We start from the raw sequence: 20,583 nt of genomic DNA, 5'->3' as shown, positions 1-20,583 counted from the left end.
GAGAGGGAGAGGGAGAGGGAGAGGGAGAGGGAGACTGAGCCAAATGGGTAGCTACCCTTTAACAACAATATTCGGAGGTACTTGGAGACCGGATCCTCTCCCTCCTTGAGCATAGCAACTACTGATAAGAGAGCAAAACAAGACACTAAGGTCAACATTTCCCCATTTCCCCTCTATTTGTTTTACACTCTACCACAGTAGCCTGCCCTATAGTATACGCTGAGTGTACAAATCATTAGGAACACCTTCCTAATATTGCGCTGAACCCCCCCCTCAGAACAGCCTCAATTCCTCGGGGCATGGACTCTACAAGGTGTCGAAAGCATTCCACAGGGATGCTGGCCCATGTTGACTCCAATGCTTCCCACAGTTGTGTCAAGTTGGCTGGAAGTCCTTTGGGGGGTGGACTATTCTTGAGCATGAAAAACCCAACAGCGTTGCAGTTCTTGACACACTCAAACCGGTGCACCTGGCACCTACTACCATACCCCGTTCAAAGGCACTTGAATCTTTGTTTTGCCAATTCACCCTCTGAATGGCACACATACACAATCCGTATCTCAATTGTCTCAAGGTTTGAAAATCCTTCTTTAACCCGTCATCTACACTGATTGAAGTGGATTTAACAAGTGATATCAATAAGGGATCATAGCTTTCACCTGGATTCACCTGGTCAGTCTGTCATGGAAAGAGCAGGCATTCCTAATGTTTTGTACACTCTGTGTAGGTATATATACTGAGCCAGACATGTACTGTATGCCTGGCTTGGTCTGTCCTTGGTCTGTCTGGAACATAGCAGGGGGCCAGCGTGGCTGGGCTGTGCTCTATAGAGCTCTCGTGCGTACAGAGATGACACAGAGCCGCCACCAGTCAAGGCAGCCGCTGACGTCTCCAACCCCAGAATCAACGCACCACAGCAGTGCCTCCAGCCACCCCGCCTGCCAAGGCTTCAGCGCTGGCTTCAGGCAGCAGACCTTGAGACAGACAGACAGACAGACATTACTAAACGGCCCAGGGTTGTCTACCTATGGGACACTACCAGTCCAGTATATCTTCCTTGTCTAATGAGTTGGTCTTATCACAAGGACTATCGTTCTGGGCTGGCTGTCATTCAATCAGATACAACCCTTCATCCAAGCTTAGGCATAGTTCCAATCACAACAATTCAGGCAAAGCATTTAGAAATAATTTAACATGGGGTGAATTGGGGGTCATTATCTGTATTCTGCAGAAAGGTTCAACATGTTTTCAAAGAGGTATTTTTTCAATTGGTGCATTGAATTTCCCTTTCATTCATTCCCTTAATCACAGAATGATAGTGAATGAAGCATAACTTGTCCTTATAACTTACCACTACTCTAGAACTACCTAGGGTTGTCATGAGAACTGGGACACAGTAGATTTGAATGAATATTGACAATGTGTGTGTGTGTGTGTGTGTGTGTGTGTGTGTGTGTGTGTGTGTGTGTGTGTGTGTGTGTGTGTGTGTGTGTGTGTGTGTGTGTGTGTGTGTGTGTGTGTGTGTGTGTGTGTGTGTGTGTGTGTGTGTGTGTGTGTGTGTGCGTGCGTGCGAGTGCATGACCATTGGAAATGTGGACGTGATGTGTTTCTGAAGAAGAGGGGAAATGTCCGTGCTGCTGAGTGTTACAGTAAATATGCCAGGAATCAGGATTGTGTACGCCACAGTTTGTTCCTCAGAAGGGAGGCTGGCTGGCTGCTGGCTGGCTGGCTGGCTGCGTGTCTGAGGAATACAGAGCATTCCTATCATGCTATGAGAATAAAGGCCTACATTTGGATGTACTCCAATCAACAAAACTATATTGACACAACATAATGTACAGCGCCTTCGGAAAGTATTCAGACCTCTTGATTTTCCCCCACATTTTATTACGTTACAGCCTTATTATAAAATGTATTAAATAAATGGAAATCCTCAGCAATCTACACACAATACCGATAATGACAAAGCGAAAACAGGGATACCTTATTTACATAAGTATTCAGACCCTTTGCTATGAGACTCGAAATTGAGCTCATGTACATCCTGTTTCAATTGATTATACTTGAGATGTTTCTAAAACTTGATTGGAGTCCACCTGTGCTAAATTCAATTGATTGGACATGATTTGGAAAGGCACACACCTGTCTATATAAGGTCCCACGGTTGACAGTGCATGTCAGAGCAAAAACCAAGCAATGAAGTCAAAGGAATTGTCAGTAAAGCTCCAAGACAGGATTGGATCGAGGCACAGATCTGGGGAAGGGTACCAAAAATATTCTGCAGCGTCAAAGATCCCCAAGAACACAGTGGCCTCCATCATTCTTAAATGGAAGAAGTTTGGAATCACCAAGACTCTTCCTAGAACTGGCCACTCTACCCCGATGGTCACTCTGACAGAGCTCTAGTGTTCCTCTGTGGAGATGGGAGAATCTTCCAGAAGGACAACCATCTCTGCGGCACTCCACCAATCAGGCCTTTTTGGTAGAGTGGCCAGACGGAAGCCACTCCTCATTAAAAGGCACATGACAGCCCGTTGGAGTTTGCCAAAAGGCACCTAAAGACTCTCAGACCATTAGAAACACGATTCTCTGGACTGTTGAAACCAAGATTGAACTCTTTGGCCTGAATGCCAAGCATCATGTCTGGAGGAAACCTGGCACCATCCGTACGGTGAAGCATGGTGGTCACAGCATCATGCTGTGGGAATGTTTTTCAGCAGCAGGGACTGGGAAACAAGTCAGGATTGAGGCAAAGATGAATGGAGCAAAGTACAGAGAGATCCTTTGTGAAAACCTGCTCCAGAGCGCTCAGGACCTCCGACTGGGGCGAAGGTTCACCTTTCAACAAGACAATGACCCTAAGCACACAGCCAAGACAATGCAGGAGTGGCTTCGGCACAAGTCTCTGAATGTCCTTGAGTGGTCCAGCCAACTGCCAGACTTGAACCCGATCGAACATCTCTGGAGAGACCTGAAAATAGCTGTGCAGCAACATTCCCCATCCAACCTGACAGAGCTTGAGAGGATCTGCAGAGAACAATGGGAGAAACTCCCCAAATACAGGTGTGCCAAGCTTGTTGCGTCATACCCAAGAAGACTCGAGGCTGTAATCGCTGCAAAAGCTGCTTCATGGTCTGAAAACTTATGTAAATGTGATATTTCAGTTTAGTTTTTTTAATAAATTAGTAAAAATTGCAGAAAACCTGTGTTTTGCTTTGTCGTTATGGGGTATTTTGTGTAGATTCATGAGGGAATAAAAAACAAATAATGTTCAGAATAAGGCTGTAACGTAACAAAATGTGGAAAAGGTCAAGGAGTCTGAAAATTTTCCGAAGGCATTCAACCATGATCACATGCTTCTCCCTCTTTAATTTTATTAAGTAGGGCACCTTGTCAGTACAGTTTTGCAAGGTGGTTTGTGTTCTGTTGTGTAGGTGTGTGTGTGTATATGGATGGTGTGTCTAGGTGTATGTGTGTATATACATGGTGTGTGTGTGGGTTGGTTTGCCAGCATCACTGTAAGTAAAGCAGACAGAAAGAACACCATTGCCCTCCAGAAAAAGGTGACCTTTTAATGTAAATAATGTACGCTGGTCGACCTCAAGTCGAGTCACAATCGAAAGCATCAACAACCTCATGGAATCCCTTTGCCTCTGCTCTCTGGGTGAAATATCATCACATTTGAGGTCATATTCAGAGAGTCGAGCCGACAGGCAAATCCCACTCACAGCGTCACTCACAGACCATGCTGTAATCTTCCTCTACGGTGCAACGGCAGTTAACCACACGCAGTCTTTCTCTATCTCTTTGCTCTCTCAGTCGCCCACGCACAAGGCAATCCCCCTCCGCAGCCCAGCGGGCTGCGTCACTTTTGACATATACACCCCCCTTCACACTCCCACCCCCGCCCCTCCCTTTACGCACACAGGCGGGCTGTGAGGATGACACACACAGACTATTGTGTTGTTTTTTCAATGTGAAATCCTAGTGTCATACCGCTTCTGTTCTCAGCCATCAGCTGAGAACATGACACAGGTTTAGTATTTTACTCAGTATAGTGCAGAAATAAAGCAATGAACCATCTATGGAATTGTCTACTGTGTGCATTATAATAATGCACATGTGATTCTTGCACTAGAACTAAAAAGTAGTAGAAATATTTGATTAATTTATTAACAGCAGCAGAGGTCAACCTAAACAGATTATGTTTTTCAGTGCAGTGTGCAGGTTTTATACATTACCAATCTAACAGATCAGTCCACATCCCATTCATACCCAGAGATCACAAATGCTTATTAGCTTGACAGCTAAATATTGTACAGCTACAATTTGTGCATGGTTCCAAAAAATAAATAAATATATGAAAAATGACTCAGCTTAGTTGTCTTCATCTCTCAATGGCTGACTGAATCAAGGGTTGAACCCAAGACACTCTGATCGGGCTCCTTCTTTGTCCTAGCTCATCATGCTGTCACTCCCGCTCTCTTTCCCTGTCCCTGGCTCTCCAGCGTAACCTGTGTCACCTTCCCGCAGGCCAAAAAGTTACAGGTAACCACAGCCTAGGCATAGGCTACTTCCTGTGCGTCGCTAATACGGGCCCTGACTGCGTCTGACTGGTGGAATGTATATTACAATTTTTTCCAACTGCTTACACACGTTTTCAAAACGGTCTCCTTTTTTCTAAATTCTACACACAATTCCCCAAACTGCAAAATGCCTCACATCTCCTTCAAAATGTAACACTGCATTCAAAATGCCATAAACACATGTCAGAATGAAGCATTTGCATCAAATGGCAAACACTGCTTTCATAATAGTACATTTTAGGATATACCATGTAAACACTGTTGTTCTAAATCTAAAGCTCTTTGGTCTTTCATAGGCTTATATCTACATTTCAATACAATGTTCTACAGTGAAAGTCATCTGCTGAGAGGGGTAACAAGTACACTGTAAACACCAATGCAATGTAGAAAGAGAACATATTTATTAGGCCAAACATTACTGTTGTATACAGTTGCATACAACAAAACCATAAACATATGTAAACCAAAAGTGTATTCTTTAGAATACAGTAAAGAACACAATTGTGTGTGTGGGGTCCCGGGGGCGCAGTCCAGGAATTGGTAGGGGGGCAGTCACCAGTGCTAAGCTACGCTTCATCTCTTCTCCGGCCTGGGTCTGGCCACAATACTTCGTCCACATCACAAGATACGTTTTCTCTTGCCAAACATCGAGGGAAGTATCTCCTAGCATGGCGTATCCAACCTTGGACAGAGGCAACCTCTATGTCCCCACATGCGTCCTCCATTGCCTGGAGAAGCGACATGCGGGCATAGGGTTGGCGATCATACACTTTCCAGCGCCAGGCTGAGAAGAATTCCTCTAGGGGATTTAGAAAAGGTGAATATGGGGGTAGGTACAAAACTACAAATTGTGGATGGGTGGCAAACCAGTTTTGGACCAGAACAGCCCGGTGAAAACTAACATTGTCCCATAAAACCACAAATCTAGCAGGCTCCTGATCTGGATCAGGGACAAGCATTGTGTAAATTGCATCCAGAAAAGTGGGCATATGGCCGGTGTTGTACGGACCCAGTGTGGCATTGTGATGGAGGACCCCGTTTTGAGTGATGGCAGCACACATAGTTATATTACCCCCACGCTGTCCAGGGACATTGGTAATTGCCCTCTGTCCTATTTCATTTCTTCCGCGGCGCCTGGGTTTGGTGAGGTTGAAGCCAACCTCATCCACATAAATAAATTAATGGCGAATTACATGGGCATCCAGCTCCAATACTCTCTGTAACAGACAAAGGGATATGCTTGTGTTTCTAGCTCCAAAAGTGCCGTAACGCCTAGCAGTAAAACAAACAATACATACATCATCCTGAAAAAATTATAGAATAATATAAGCAACCTTTTCGGTTACTGGCCTAGCGCTCTAACCTGGGGACAGCTCCAGAGAACCGGTGCTAAGATGAGAATGTCAGCCGAATGCCAGTCTGGAAATACGCCCAGGTGCTAAATGTTATTTCTAGCAAGGGTTCTCCCCTTGGAATGTAACATGAGCAATGAAGGAGGACGAAACATACACATCTCAGCATACAGTGGCTCTCGCCTAAGAACAACAACCACCGGAAGAGAGAGAGGGAAAGCCCAACAGAGGCAGACTCGGGGCTGGTGTGTGTGTGTGTGTGTGTGTGTGTGTGTGTGTGTGTGTGTGTGTGTGTGTGTGTGTGTGTGTGTGTGTGTGTGTGTGTGTGTGTGTGTGTGTGTGTGTGTGTGTGTGTGTGTGTGTGTGTGTGTGTGTGTGTGTGTGTGTGTGTGTGTGTGTGTGTGTGGTGAGCGTATGGTCTTTCATGTGTGATATGTTGACAGAGCACCTACTTCCACACACTCCCCATGTGCCTTGCAAATTAACATACGAAAATTCATTGGCTAGGCAGAGAGGTGTGTTGTCAGGGTAACAACTCTAAGCTGCACAGAACACTATTTCTCTGGTGTAGTGGAGTGATCAAAGCCCTTAACTGAATTCAAATTGAGGCTCAGTCTAGCATTCATACAGTACATATGCTTGTTTTTTTCTGGTGCATATGAGCTGGTAGACTTACAGGTTAACACTGGCTGTGCATACATACTGACCTCAGATCAGTCTGAACCCAGCAGGGCACAGAGGTCAAGGGTGATTTGAACTAGTGGTAGCAGTAGAAGACCCACATGGCCTGGAGATACTTGGCATCCTCACTCTCTCACACTCCCTCTTTCTCTCTCTACCATTCTCTTTTTTAATCTCTCCTCCGTTCTGCATCTCCATCTTACTCTACCTGTAAAGGCGTCCACATCCAAAACAGTTTGTGCATATATTATTAGTTAGTTTTGGTCTTCAGAAAGTTTTTTTTGGGCTGCTTGTGCACACAACATCTTAGGTAGATGTAAAATTTTGTGAATAAGACCTCCTTGGCAAAAACGTCAACATTTATTACAGGTTTCTTGAGTTATCTTAGATTCATTCAGACCATTTTGAGGAAGCGGACACTGGCAACGACATCTCAAGAGGATCAAATAGTACTATTGTTGTTTTTCAAGCGAAGGTCTGTTAAGGGAGAATGCGAGGCACAGATATTCACTTCGCCAAGCCAAGTTCTGTGAAATAGTGAACATACAGTATGATGTAAGGAAGCATGCTGTGAAATAGTGACGAATGCTGTAGGGAAGCATGCTGTGAAATAGTGAAGCATGCTTTATTGATTTCAGTTTTATCACTGACATTTCCACATAGACAAATAAGTATTTTGTGTGATGCTCTTGACAGAATTAAACTTGTATGAATGTGAGTTTCATGAAAACGTTGACAGCTATTTTTTTTTGTATTTTCAAGGAAAACTTTTGAAATTATATGATACATGGGAAATTCCACTAGCAACTAATGTTGCAAACTGGTAGGATTATATTAGACATAACAGGAAACAATCTATTAATAAACTGTTCAGAATTTCATTGTGGCATAGTAACTACCATTCATGACTGATTGAACATAAAAGAGCCATCTGAAACCAGATTATATATATATATACACAGTACCAGTCAAAAGTTTGGACTTTCTTTAATGTTACTATTTTCTACATTGTAAAAAAAGTAGCCACCCTTTGCCTTGATGACAGCTTTGCACACTCTTGGCATTGTCTTAACCAGCTTCATGAGGAATGCTTTTCTAACAGTCTTGAAGAAGTTCCCACATATGCTGAACACTTGTTGGCTGCTTTTCCTTCACTCTGCGGTCCAACTCATCCCAAACCATCTCAATTGGGTTGAGGCCGGGTGATTGTGGAGGCCAGGTCATCTGATGCAGCACTCCATCACTCTCCTTCTTGTTCAAATAGCCCTTACAGAGCCTTGAGGTGTGTTTTGCGTCCTTGTCCTGTTGAAAACAAATGATAGTCCCACTAAGCACAAACCTGATGGAATGGCCTATCGCTGCAGAATCCATCACACCTCCTCCTCCATGCTTCATAGTGGGAACCACATTTGCGGAGATCCTCCGTTCACCTACTATGCGTCTCACAAAGACATGGCAGTTGAAATCAAAAATCTCAAATTTGGATTCATCAGACCAAAGGACAGATTTCCACCAGTCTAATGTCCATTGCTCTGGTTCCTTGGACCAAGCAAGTCTCTTCTTCTTATTGGTGTCCTTTAGTAGGGGTTTCTTTGCAGCAATTCGACCATGAAGGCCTGATTCACACAGTCTCCTCTGAACAGTTGATGTTGAGATGTGTCGGTTACTTGAACTCTGTGAAGCATTTATTTGGGATGCATATCTGAGGCTGGTAACTCTAATGAACTTATCCTCTGCAGCAGAAATAATTCTGGGTCTTCCTTTCCTGTGACGGTCCTCATGAGAGCCAGTTTCATTATAGCGCTTGATGGTTTATTGTGACTGCACTTGAAGAAAATTGAAAAGTTCTTTAAATTTTCTGTATTGACTGACCTTCACGTCTTAATGTAACGATGGACTGTCAATTCTCTTTGCTTATTTGAGCTGTTCTTTCCATAATATGGACTTGATCTTTTACCAAATAGGGCTATCTTCTGTATACCAACCGTACCTTGCCACAACACAACTGATTAGCTTAAACACATTAAGAAATAAATAAATTCCAGAAATATACTTTTAACAAGGCACACGTGTAAATTGAAATGTATTCCAGGTGACTACCTCATGAAGCTGGTTGAGATAATGCCAGGAGTGTGCAAAGCTGTCATCAAGGCAAAGGGTGGCTACTATATCTCCAAAATAAAATATATTTAGATTTGTTTATCACTTTTTTGGTTACTACATGATTTCATATGTGTTATTTCATAGTTTTGATGTCTTCAATGATTCTACAATGTAGAAAATAGTAAAAATAAAGGAAAACCATTGAATGAGTCGGTGTGTCCAATCTTTTGACAGGTACTGTATATATATATATATATATATCATATTTTGAATGTAATGAACAACTCTATAATACAGTAATACTATGGCTCATTCCTGGTCAGCTGGGACCTCTAAGGCGTTCTCTCCGTTGAATCATTATGTACTTGAGCGCGAAAAGACATCAGTTGTGGCTGCGAGTAAATTCCTATTGCAACATTGTGGCCCTGAATCACCAATAGAACTACTGCATTGGAGTGAGGTGCGAGGAGACCTCTGTACCACCACATCGTGGGCACAGAGTGATTCAACAGCAATACAACTGACACAGTGGAGATTTGGAGTGTGTCTTTAGGCTTGAGAGGAGGTACTGAGGCAGTGATATTGACTTGTAATGATCAGAGGGAGGGGACCGTATTGACACACATTAGTAATAAGAGCTTGAGCACTTAAGAGGGGGAGGGAGCGAAACAGAAAGAGAAAGGGGGGGAGGGCAGTGGAGGGAAAAGGTTGAAGTGTGTGTATGGTTTGTTTTCTACCGCTCTAAGCTGGCGGGAAGAAATAAAGAGAGAGAGTGAGAAAGAGGAAGGGAGAGAAAGTGGGAGAGAGAGAAAAGGGAGAGGGAGAGGGAGAGGGAGAGGGAGAGGGAGAGGGAGAGGGAGCCAAATGGGTAGTTACCCTTTAACAACAATATTCGGAGGTACTTGGAGATCCTCTCCCTCCTTGAGCATAGCAACTACTGATAAGAGAGCAAAACAAGACACTAAGGTCAACATTTCCCCATTTCCCCTCTATTTGTTTTACACTCTACCACAGTAGCCTGCCCTATAGTATACGCTGAGTGTACAAATCATTAGGAACACCTTCCTAATATTGAGTTGCACAACCCCCTTTTTTCCTGAGAACAGCCTCAATTCATCAGGGCATGGACTCTACAAGGTGTCAAAAGCATTCAACAGGGATGCTGGCCCATGTTGACTCCAATGCTTCCCACAGTTGTCAAGTTGGCTGGATGTCCTTTGGGGGGTGGACTATTCTTGATACACACAGGAAACTGTGGAGTGTGAAAAACCCAACAGCGTTGCAGTTCTTTACACACTCAAACAGGTGCGCCTGGCACCTACTACAATACACCGTTCAAAGGCGCATGCATTTTTTGTCTTGCCCATTCACCCTCTGAATGGCATACATCTGTATCAATTGTCTCAAAGCTTACAAATCTTTATTTAACCTGTCTCCTCCCCTTCATCTACACTGATTGAAGTGGATTTAACAAGTGACATCAATAAGGGATCAAAGCTTTTACCTGGATTCACCTGGTCAGTCTATGTCATGGAAAGAGCAATGTTCTGTACACTCGGTGTATTTGGGGCACTAAGTTAGTGGGGTTGGTAATGTCTCTCATTCTTGTCTGTTTCATACTGTTGATAGGATTTCCATAATGTTATATATTAACTCTAGCTGGCCCATTGCCACCATATCACAATGTTTTATGTTACCATGCTCAGGACTATCTCTCTAGACAGACAGACAGAGAGGGTACGGAAGAGCGATCTGAAGACTCTACACTTTCTTCATCACATTTTGAGTTCAGGTAAATTGTATATTGTGTTAAAGGTACTATTGCCTACAAATAAAATGTGATAGATGAATTGATTGAAAGTATTCTTTCATATTGATTCAGTGCACACAGAGAATAAACAATCTTCATCACATTTTCAGACAGAAACCACGCTTTTGGTTACTGTCAGATCAAGACAGTGTGATTTTCTGCTGACAGACCAGGAAAATCCCCTCAAGGTGCAAGGTGTTAACTTGAAAAGGAGGGTGAGTAGAACTGGACAGATGTTTCATCTCCAGGGTTTGAGTCAAAAAGGGAGAAGTACTTAAAATTCCCCATGAGTTACTTAAAGTCCCCATGTCATTTACTGGAATCACCTCTCTCACCAGAAAGGACATCTTTATAACACTGTAAATATATGCAGTGTTACATCACAATGCACTGTACACATTTCTCAAGACCTCTCATACTCTTGGCCTACACTTCGACATAAGGAAAAGCTGTGCAAATATCTCCATTCACATTCTTAATTTGAAATAATAATATGACCCTGTTTGGCACAAAAGGAACTGCGACTTACATTTAACATTTAAGTCATTTAGCAGACGCTCTTATCCAGAGCGACTTACAAATTGGTGCATTCACCTTATGATATCCAGTGGAACAACCACTTTACAATAGTGCATCTAACTCTTTTAAGGGGGGGGGGGGGGGGGGTTAGAAGGATTACTTTATCCTATCCTAGGTATTCCTTAAAGAGGTGGGGTTTCAGGTGTCTCCGGAAGGTGGTGATTGACTCCGCTGACCTGGCGTCGTGAGGGAGTTTGTTCCACCATTGGGGTGCCAGAGCAGCGAACAGTTTTGACTGGGCTGAGCGGGAACTGTACTTCCTCAGAGGTAGGGAGGCGAGCAGGCCAGAGGTGGATGAACGCAGTGCCCTTGTTTGGGTGTAGGGCCTGATCAGAGCCTGAAGGTACGGAGGTGCCGTTCCCCTCACAGCTCCGTAGGCAAGCACCATGGTCTTGTAGCGGATGCGAGCTTCAACTGGAAGCCAGTGGAGAGAGCGGAGGAGCGGGGTGACGTGAGAGAACTTGGGAAGGTTGAACACCAGACGGGCTGCGGCGTTCTGGATGAGTTGTAGGGGTTTAATGGCACAGGCAGGGATCCCAGCCAACAGCGAGTTGCAGTAATCCAGACGGGAGATGACAAGTGCCTGGATTAGGACCTGCGCCGCTTCCTGTGTGAGGCAGGGTCGTACTCTGCGAATGTTGTAGAGCATGAACCTACAGGAACGGGTCACCGCCTTGATGTTGGTTGAGAACGACAGGGTGTTGTCCAGGATCACGCCAAGGTTCTTAGCACTCTGGGAGGAGGACACAATGGAGTTGTCAACCGTGATGGCGAGATCATGGAACGGGCAGTCCTTCCCCGGGAGGAAGAGCAGCTCCGTCTTGCCGAGGTTCAGCTTGAGGTGGTGATCCGTCATCCACACTGATATGTCTGCCAGACATGCAGAGATGCGATTCGCCACCTGGTTATCAGAGGGGGGAAAGGAGAAGATTAATTGTGTGTCGTCTGCATAGCAATGATAGGAGAGACCATGTGAGGATACGACAGAGCCAAGTGACTTGGTGTATAGCGAGAATAGGAGAGGGCCTAGAACAGAGCCCTGGGGGACACCAGTGGTGAGAGCACGTGGTGCGGAGACAGATTCTCGCCACGCCACCTGGTAGGAGCGACCTGTCAGGTAGGACGCAATCCAAGCGTGGGCCGCGCCGGAGATGCCCAGCTCGGAGAGGGTGGAGAGGAGGATCTGATGGTTCACAGTATCAAAGGCAGCCGATAGGTCTAGAAGGATGAGAGCAGAGGAGAGAGAGTTAGCTTTAGCAGTGCGGAGCGCCTCCGTGACACAGAGAAGAGCAGTCTCAGTTGAGTGACTAGTCTTGAAACCTGACTGATTTGGATCAAGAAGGTCATTCTGAGAGAGATAGCAGGAGAGCTGGCCAAGGACGGCACGTTCAAGAGTTTTGGAGAGAAAAGAAAGAAGGGATACTGGTCTGTAGTTGTTGACATCGGAGGGATCGAGTGTAGGTTTTATTTGTGCTACGCAAACACAAAATTATGTAAAATGCCCTTAGTCGTCACACGGCTCAATGTAACATTACGACAATCAAAGTGATGAATGCAGATTCCACTTTGGCTTCACAGAGATTGTATTAATTCAATTATTCAATGACAAGAGGCTCTACAAAACGGGGTGGTGAGGAAGTAGGAAGACAACGTTAGCAAACTGAATGAGCCATTTGATCTAAGCTCCCTCAAACATCAAGGCCCAAGCCTGTCAACAAGGTGAAGTACTTGATGAGAAATGCTTCAGTCACTTGCTTTGCCCAGCGTCTGCAGTATATAGGGTTGGCAGGTAGCCTGGCAGTTAGAGAGGCAAGCCAGCAACCAGGTACCCTAGTGGTTAGAGTGTTGGGCCAGTAACATTAAAGGTTGCTGGATCGAATCCCCGAGCTGACAAGATAAAAATCTTATGTTCTGCTGCTGAGCAAGGCAGTTAACCCACTGTTCCCCGGGCGCCGTGGAGGTCGATTAGGGCAGCCCCCTGCACCTCTCTGATTCAGAGTTAACTGGGTTAAATGCAGAAGACACATTTCAGTTGAATGCATTCTGTTGTACAACTGACAAGGTATCCCCCTTTCCAAGTTTGAATTCTGTATCTGACGGGAACAATTGTGTGGCAAAAGAGATGGAAAACACAGGGTTGTTGGTATCAAATCCTAGATGCTGTTGCCTGCTGTTGTGCTCAAGCAAGGCGCACAACAACAGCGCCCAGTGTGGGGACATTTTGTTAGTCCCCACAAGGTCAAATACTATTTCTAGATGGTTTAGAGTTAAGGTTAGAATTAGAGTTCGGGTTAGAGTGTCCCCACAAGGTTAGTTATGCAAGACTGTGTGTGTGTGTGTCTTTCGAAGGAGTTGGGTTAGCCAAAGTCAAATTTCGGTTGCATTTGACCAATAAAGTGATCTTAATCTTAATCTATAGGTCATTCCCTTCCAACTCAGTGATCAAAAAGAGCTTTGAAAAAAGCAGAAAGAAATGAGTGAACTAGTGAATCATTAACCTCGTACAATCATTCGAGCTGGCGAGAGCTAATCAGTCTGGTAATACGAGGCTAAAAAATCATTTGACGCCGTTACAAAAGAGAGGAAATTAGAACAAATGTTATCTTTTTCTACCAAAGCAAACTGCAAAAGGTCATGGGCCTGGTTTCCCAAAACATTTTAATGCTAAATTCACCGTTATATTGTTCAATCTCAGAGCTGGTTCCCCCATTGATAATGAAGTTGCACTTAAAAACAATCATTATTTACTAATTGCCTCAGACCATTTATAGAACAGTTAAGTGTGGTGTTAGATGCTTTTTTGCCCTCCACTAAAAATCTCCACTAAACACACAATCACGATGTTCATCTGTCTCTATGTGAATGCTGATAACTTCAGAACAAAATTGACTACAAATACAAAGTTTGTCAGAATGCATGTTTCCCTCCGACAAACTTGCAAGTTGAATGCGCCTTGAGAGGAATATTTCTCTCACATAGAACACACAACAACAAGCTGACTAGGTAAATAGATACACTATTCTACTATGGGGTTGTCTGGTTTTTCTATTCATTACTTATTTTGTTTGCAGAGGAAAAGTAAATGTGGATTGTTGTAGCATCTTCAAAGTGCACCTTGGCAGAAAGTTTTTCATGTTCCATATTTATTTGGCGTGGCAGCAATGATTTTGCCGTGGCGCAGCCCCACAGCTAAATGACTGCAGCAGAAACACTGGATTGCACCTTTTAAAAAAGGCCTCTTGAACTTTCTAGGTCCCACTTTCAATCGCTGCATGTGAACGGTGATTGGGTAAATATTGTTTCAACAACACTGAAACTTCGGCACTAATTAAGGGTCAGAGGTGAGGAAGTGATCGGTGGCCTGTGACCTTTGAACTCATGTAGATGGAGGATCATTCAGGTGGAGAATTCTCACGACCACGTCCTAAAGCTAATAGACTTCATCATTCAAGTCCATTTCAGGGAACCTTATCAATCAATGATGATGAATATAGTAATGGGTCGGGGAGCGTTAGGGTTAGTAAAATATTAATGGGTTGCATCAATCTAACACAATTCTGTAAGAACTTTACATTGTAAGGGAGGAACCATCCAAAGTTCACTACAAAGGCACACCATTTTTAAAGGGGCAGTGCAGTCAACAATGTGATTATCCTGTGCTTTTTATATATTACAACTTAAAAGTGTTAGTGTAAGACCTGTTCGAAAAGCTTGTTTCAGCTCGTTTAGCATGGGTGGAGTTTTGGCCTGCCTGGCGACATCACCAAGCGCTATTAGTTAATAAAACAATAACAAAGAGAGTTTCAAACCTCTCTGCCAATAACAGCTAGTTTTCAAGTTACATATCCCTCCTATTAGGCTCCTCCAATTAGGTCCCTCACAAACCACTCACAGAAAGTCCTAGCTAAATTCTTGAGTAATTGCTTTTTGCTAAGAAGCTATTTTTGTTTCTTTTTGACTATTTTAATTGAAACAGTCACAGTAAGGTACTTAATTGTTACCAAGAAAGGATTTGATATTGAGATAAAACAGCTGCATTGGGCCTTTAAACATTTGAGAGACTTTGAGATAACTAATTCTATTTCCTATTGCATAGGGGTGTGTATTGTGATCTTTCAGGGAGGTCAACACTTGGAGAGGTTACCTAATGCCAAGGTTGAGATTGTTTGACTTGTACTTATAGTCACATGTGGGGGCGATGACTTCACTCTAAAATCAAATTACATTTTATTTGTCACATGAGCCAAATACAACAGGTGTAGACTATACCGTGAAATGCTTATTTATGAGGCCTTCCCAACAATGCAGAATTAAAAATAACAAGCAAAAAAAAATTGTAACAAGAACAATAAAATATATAAGAATGAAGCTATACACAAGGCAGTACCATTCTACATCCTGGTTTGTTTGCCCTCAGTAGCCTATCACAGGAGATAGTGATACATGCTAATTATCATTCTATTAAAGACAAATTATCAGTGAGATAAACCAGACAAAGAGAAACTGGGGGATGCTAGCTTGTTTGGAAAAGAGAAAACATTGTCAAACTAACCAGTGTCCATGGTGAATTGCAGATGCTTTGAGTGCTTTGGCTTAATCATGTATGGAGTGGTAAGGAAGAGATGGAGCGCCGTCCGGAAGTAACTTAGCATAGTTTAGCCCAGTGGCTTAGCCAGGGAAAACAAGCTCAGGACAGGATATAGCTGGGTGCACATGCTCACTAAGCTAATTCAGGACACAGATTGTAGATGTATGCCCTCATATCAGGAGCTGGTGGCGAAAAGTTTGATTCAACAATTCAGAGACTGAAACAAATACATCAGATGAAAAAATATTTAAGGAGAGTGAATCGATATACAACCCCGAAATCAGCTGTAACTGTCAATAGTAAAACAAAGTTCAGTGAACCTGAATCCAGAAAATGAATGGACACAGTAGACTCCTCCTCCTCACCACTCTATAAGGAAGAGAGAGTGAAATCTTATTGATTATATAAATAGGACCGGGAAACACAACTTAATGCACTTTTAGAAAATGAGCAACATTATCATTACCATTACAAAATGAGCATCACCATTCAGTTGGACACTCCTTACCACCAGACAGAAGTCTCTCAGAAGACAGCATGGGGCTTTTCAACGGGAGAGTCTGCAACTCCCATCAAGACAGACCAGCATTTTACACTTTTAGAAGTTTATTCAACATAATTTAAGGGGATTTCACACCTCTGCCCTGGAACAGGGGCAATACACCCGTTCACACACCACATCCAACCCCCTTTTTGGGTTCTCTTCTTGTCACCCCGACCCCCTACTCTGACCTCTCTGGCACCCCCACAGGGGGCTTTCAGCTGCCCAGGTGTGAAAGTTTTGCACCTCTTCCTTTGCTGAAGAATTGACCCCCTCTCATACAAGGGGAGGCTTGACTCTGCCTGGGAAAACCCCAGCCTACTTTAACTGCACTTACACAGGAAAAACAATATATAACTTCTAAGACAACACCTTGAAAACAACTTGAAAGAAAAGTGACTTTTACTGAAATAATCAAAGAGCCTACTTATATTTTGTAATGTTAGTCTTTCAGCAGTATCTCTTGTGCAGCGATCATTCAGTATGTATGAAAACAGGTCTGCTGGTATATATATTTTTATTTATTTAACCTTTATTTAATTTGGCAAGTCAGTTACGAACAAATTCTTATTTACAATGACGGCCTACCCCGACCAAACCCAGACGACACTGGGCCAATTGTGCGCCGCTCTATGGGACACCCAATCACAGGCGGTTGTGATACAGCCTGGAATCAAACCATGGTCTGTAGTGACGCTTCTAGCACTGAGAAACAGTGCCGTAGACCGCAGCATCACTCGGGAGACCAAAAAGCAAAGGCTATATACCTCAAGGCTAAAAAAAGTGTTCAACACAGGGAGTAAATTCAACATTGGGCATCCATATTAGTCTGGCCGGGCGGTGGCGTATATGTGGATTAGTTTGAAGGAAAAAACTAATTAGCATTAGCATTAACATTCTCATTAGGTGATGATATATAGATGACTCTGACACCCTTGAATCCACTAAGGCACAACAAAATACAAATCCAACAAAGCCCTGAAGATGCTACGCTTGCAACAGTACAAGGCCCAGGTGTTAGCTAACATGCCGTTTGCACATCTTAAGCTGGAAAACTGTGAGGAAAAGTGAGGAAAGCAGCCCAACCAGTCACTCTGGTCTGGGGGGGTCATTGTGTTGTGTAAGATTTCTCACGATGTAAAAATCCTAAAGCTATGCCGTTAGTATTAACACCTCTTCGCTAATTAAGGGGTTGACACTGAATACTACCTCAAAGTCAGGTTGAGCATTTAACAACACAATACACTACTACACACCGCACCAAGGTATAAAATACCAATGTCATCAGACAGACATTATCATTATTCTTATGCATTGACCGTCCATCCATCTACGCCAGACTTGACACCAACAACAACTATATGACACCTAATAATTAGAAAACAATGAGCTATGCAATGGCAAAAAAAAGCTAAGGGACTACATGTGTATTGAATCAACTATCAAAGCATTCGTTGGCGAGATCATTTTCTTATTAGGTAAGTGGCACGTAAAGACTTACGCCGGGCGAATACACAGAGAACAGTCAGCTAGAGAAAGAAAAAGATGACACCTTTTATTGAGAGGTCAGAGGTTAGTAGGTGAGCAGATAATATGTCAACTGTCAGGCGTGGCTACTCTGTCTACACAGTGACAGCTAATGAGTAACAACCTCAAAGCAAATGTCACATCGACTCCCAGCAGCACGCTCAGTTCTTGACCATTTCTGTTGAATTCCTCACTGATAACGTATGCTACCGTTCAAAAGTTTGGGGTCACATGGAAATGTCCTTATTTTTTGAAAGAAAAGCTATTTTTTGTTGCAGCAATGAGACAAGACTGTAACTACCAAATGGATATCACAAAATTGGGGAGAAAAAGGGGTAAGAAGTACAAAAAACATTTGCAATACCAAGAGGTGATGCAGCCAGTCAAGATGCTCTCGATTGTGCAGCTGTAGAACTTCTTGAGGATCTGAGGGCCCATGCCAAATCTTTTCAGCCTTCTGAAGGGGAAGAGGCACTGCTATTCCCGCTTCATGACTGTGCGGGTGTGTGTGGACCATGTTAAGTCTTTAGTGATGTGGACGCCAAGGATCTTGAAGCTCTCGACTGACTCCAAAACAGTGTCGTCGATGCCCCCTCTTTCTCTTATTGTCCATGATCAGCTCCTTGGTCTTACTGACGTTGAGGGAGAGATTGTTGTCCTGGCACCACACTGCTAAGTCTCTGACTCATCGCCCTCTGTGATCAGGCATACCACCGTTGTGTCGTAAGCAAACTTGTGGATGGTGTTGGAGTTGTGCGTGGCCACACAGTCGTGGGTGAACAGGGAGTACAGGAAGGGACTACGCACACATCCCTGAGGGGCCCCTGTGTTGACGGTCAGTGTGGCGGAGGTGTTGTTGTCTACCCTCACCACCTGGGGCCGGACCGTCAGCAAGTCTAGGATCCAGTTGCAGAGGGAGGAGTTCAGTCCCAGGGTCCCTAGACTATGGTGTTGAACGCCGAGCTGTTGTCTATGAACAGCATTGTCACATAGTTATTAGCCCTATGGCAGTGTGAAGTGCAATTGAGATTACGTCATCTTTGGATATGTTGGGGCGGTATGCGAATTGGAGTGGGTCTAGGGTGTCTGGGATGATGGTGTTGAAGTCTGTCATGACCAGCCTTTCAAAGCACTTCATAATTACAGATGTGAGTGCTACAGGGCGATAGTCATTTAGACAAATTACCTTAAGCTCTTGGGAACAGGTACAATGGTGGTCAGTTTGAAACATGTCGGGATTACAGACCGGGACAAGGAGAGATTTAAAATGTCGATGAAGACACTTGCCAGCTGGTCTGAGCATGCTTTGAGAACACGCCCTGGTCTTTGGATAACATAAAAGTGCCATTTCGAGAAGAAGAAGTTCCAAAAATATGAATCTATACACCCAGCACCTAATGGGAGGCCATGAAAGGCCCATAGCTTCAAATAGCAGAGCAAAGCCCCTGGAGACTCCACTGTACAAAAGACCAGTCTGGCTGGAAACTCTGGAGCCCACAGGACAGTGATGCACAAACAACAGTATTATGGGCTAGTCCCAAAGACAACCACAGTCAGGCAGGCAGTCGTAAAATGCTGCACTATATTTTCACACACACATACACGCCAGGCTACTGACAAGGCGTACAGACTTGGGACCATGTGCGCCTAAGTGACCTTCGCTCTGCCAGTTTCCAGCTGTGAGCTGGAACAGAGAGCTATGAATGACAACGCTGAATGTTTCAGGGCACGGTCTGAAACCTCAGGCATTGTAGTGGTAGCTGGACTTTTATCTAACTGTAAACATTTCGGTGTGAATTGGCCTGAGTTGATCCTCCCCTCTTTCACTCCTGTTTAATCAGGGTTTGGAATAAGCAGTGCCACACACACTCTCTCTCCCCTGGGTTGTCACAACTCTCTGACCCGTGCCCTGTCCACCCTCAAAGTCACCCTGACTCAGGCACAGTTACCCACGCCTAACCCCAAGTGGATGGACTAATGTGTGTGTACAGTGGGGAGAACAAGTATTTGATACACTGCCGATTTTGCAGGTTTTCCTACTTACAAAGCATGTAGAGGTCTGTAATTTTTATCATAGGTACACTTCAACTGTGAGAGACGGAATCTAAAACAAAAATCCAGAAACTCACATTTTATGATTTTTAAATAATTAATTTGCATTTTATTGCATGACATAAGTATTTGATCACCTACCAACCAGTAAGAATTCCGGCTCTCACAGACCTGTTAGTTTTTCTTTAAGAAGCCCTCCTGTTCTCCACTCATTACCTGTATTAACTGCACCTGTTTGAACTCGTTACCTGTATAAAAGACACCTGTCCACACACTCAATCAAACAGATTCCAACCTCTCCACAATGGCCAAGACCAGAGAGCTGTGTAAGGACATCAGGGATAAAATTGTAGACCTGCACAAGGCTGGGATGGGCTACAGGACAATAGGCAAGCAGCTTGGTGAGAAGGAAACAACTGTTGGCGCAATTATTAGAAAATGGAAGAAGTTCAAGATGACGGTCAATCACCCTCGGTCTGGGGCTCCATGCAAGATTTCACCTCGTGGGGCATCAATGATCATGAGGAAGGTGAGGGATCAGCCCAGAACTACACGGCAGGACCTGGTCAATGACCTGAAGAGAGCTGGGACCACAGTCTCAAAGAAAACCATTAGTAACACACTACGCCGTCATGGATTAAAATCCTGCAGCGCACGCAAGGTCCCCCTGCTTAAGCCAGTGCATGTCCAGGCCTGTCTGAAGTTTGCCAATGACCATCTGGATGATCCAGAGGAGGAATGGGAGAAGGTCATGTGGTCTGATG

This window comes from Salvelinus alpinus, chromosome 15 (genome assembly GCF_045679555.1).
Source record: "Salvelinus alpinus chromosome 15, SLU_Salpinus.1, whole genome shotgun sequence".
NCBI classification, from domain to species: Eukaryota; Metazoa; Chordata; class Actinopteri; order Salmoniformes; family Salmonidae; genus Salvelinus; species Salvelinus alpinus.
The sequence above is the reverse complement of the archived record's forward strand: the minus strand, read 5'-3'. Positions refer to the sequence as shown.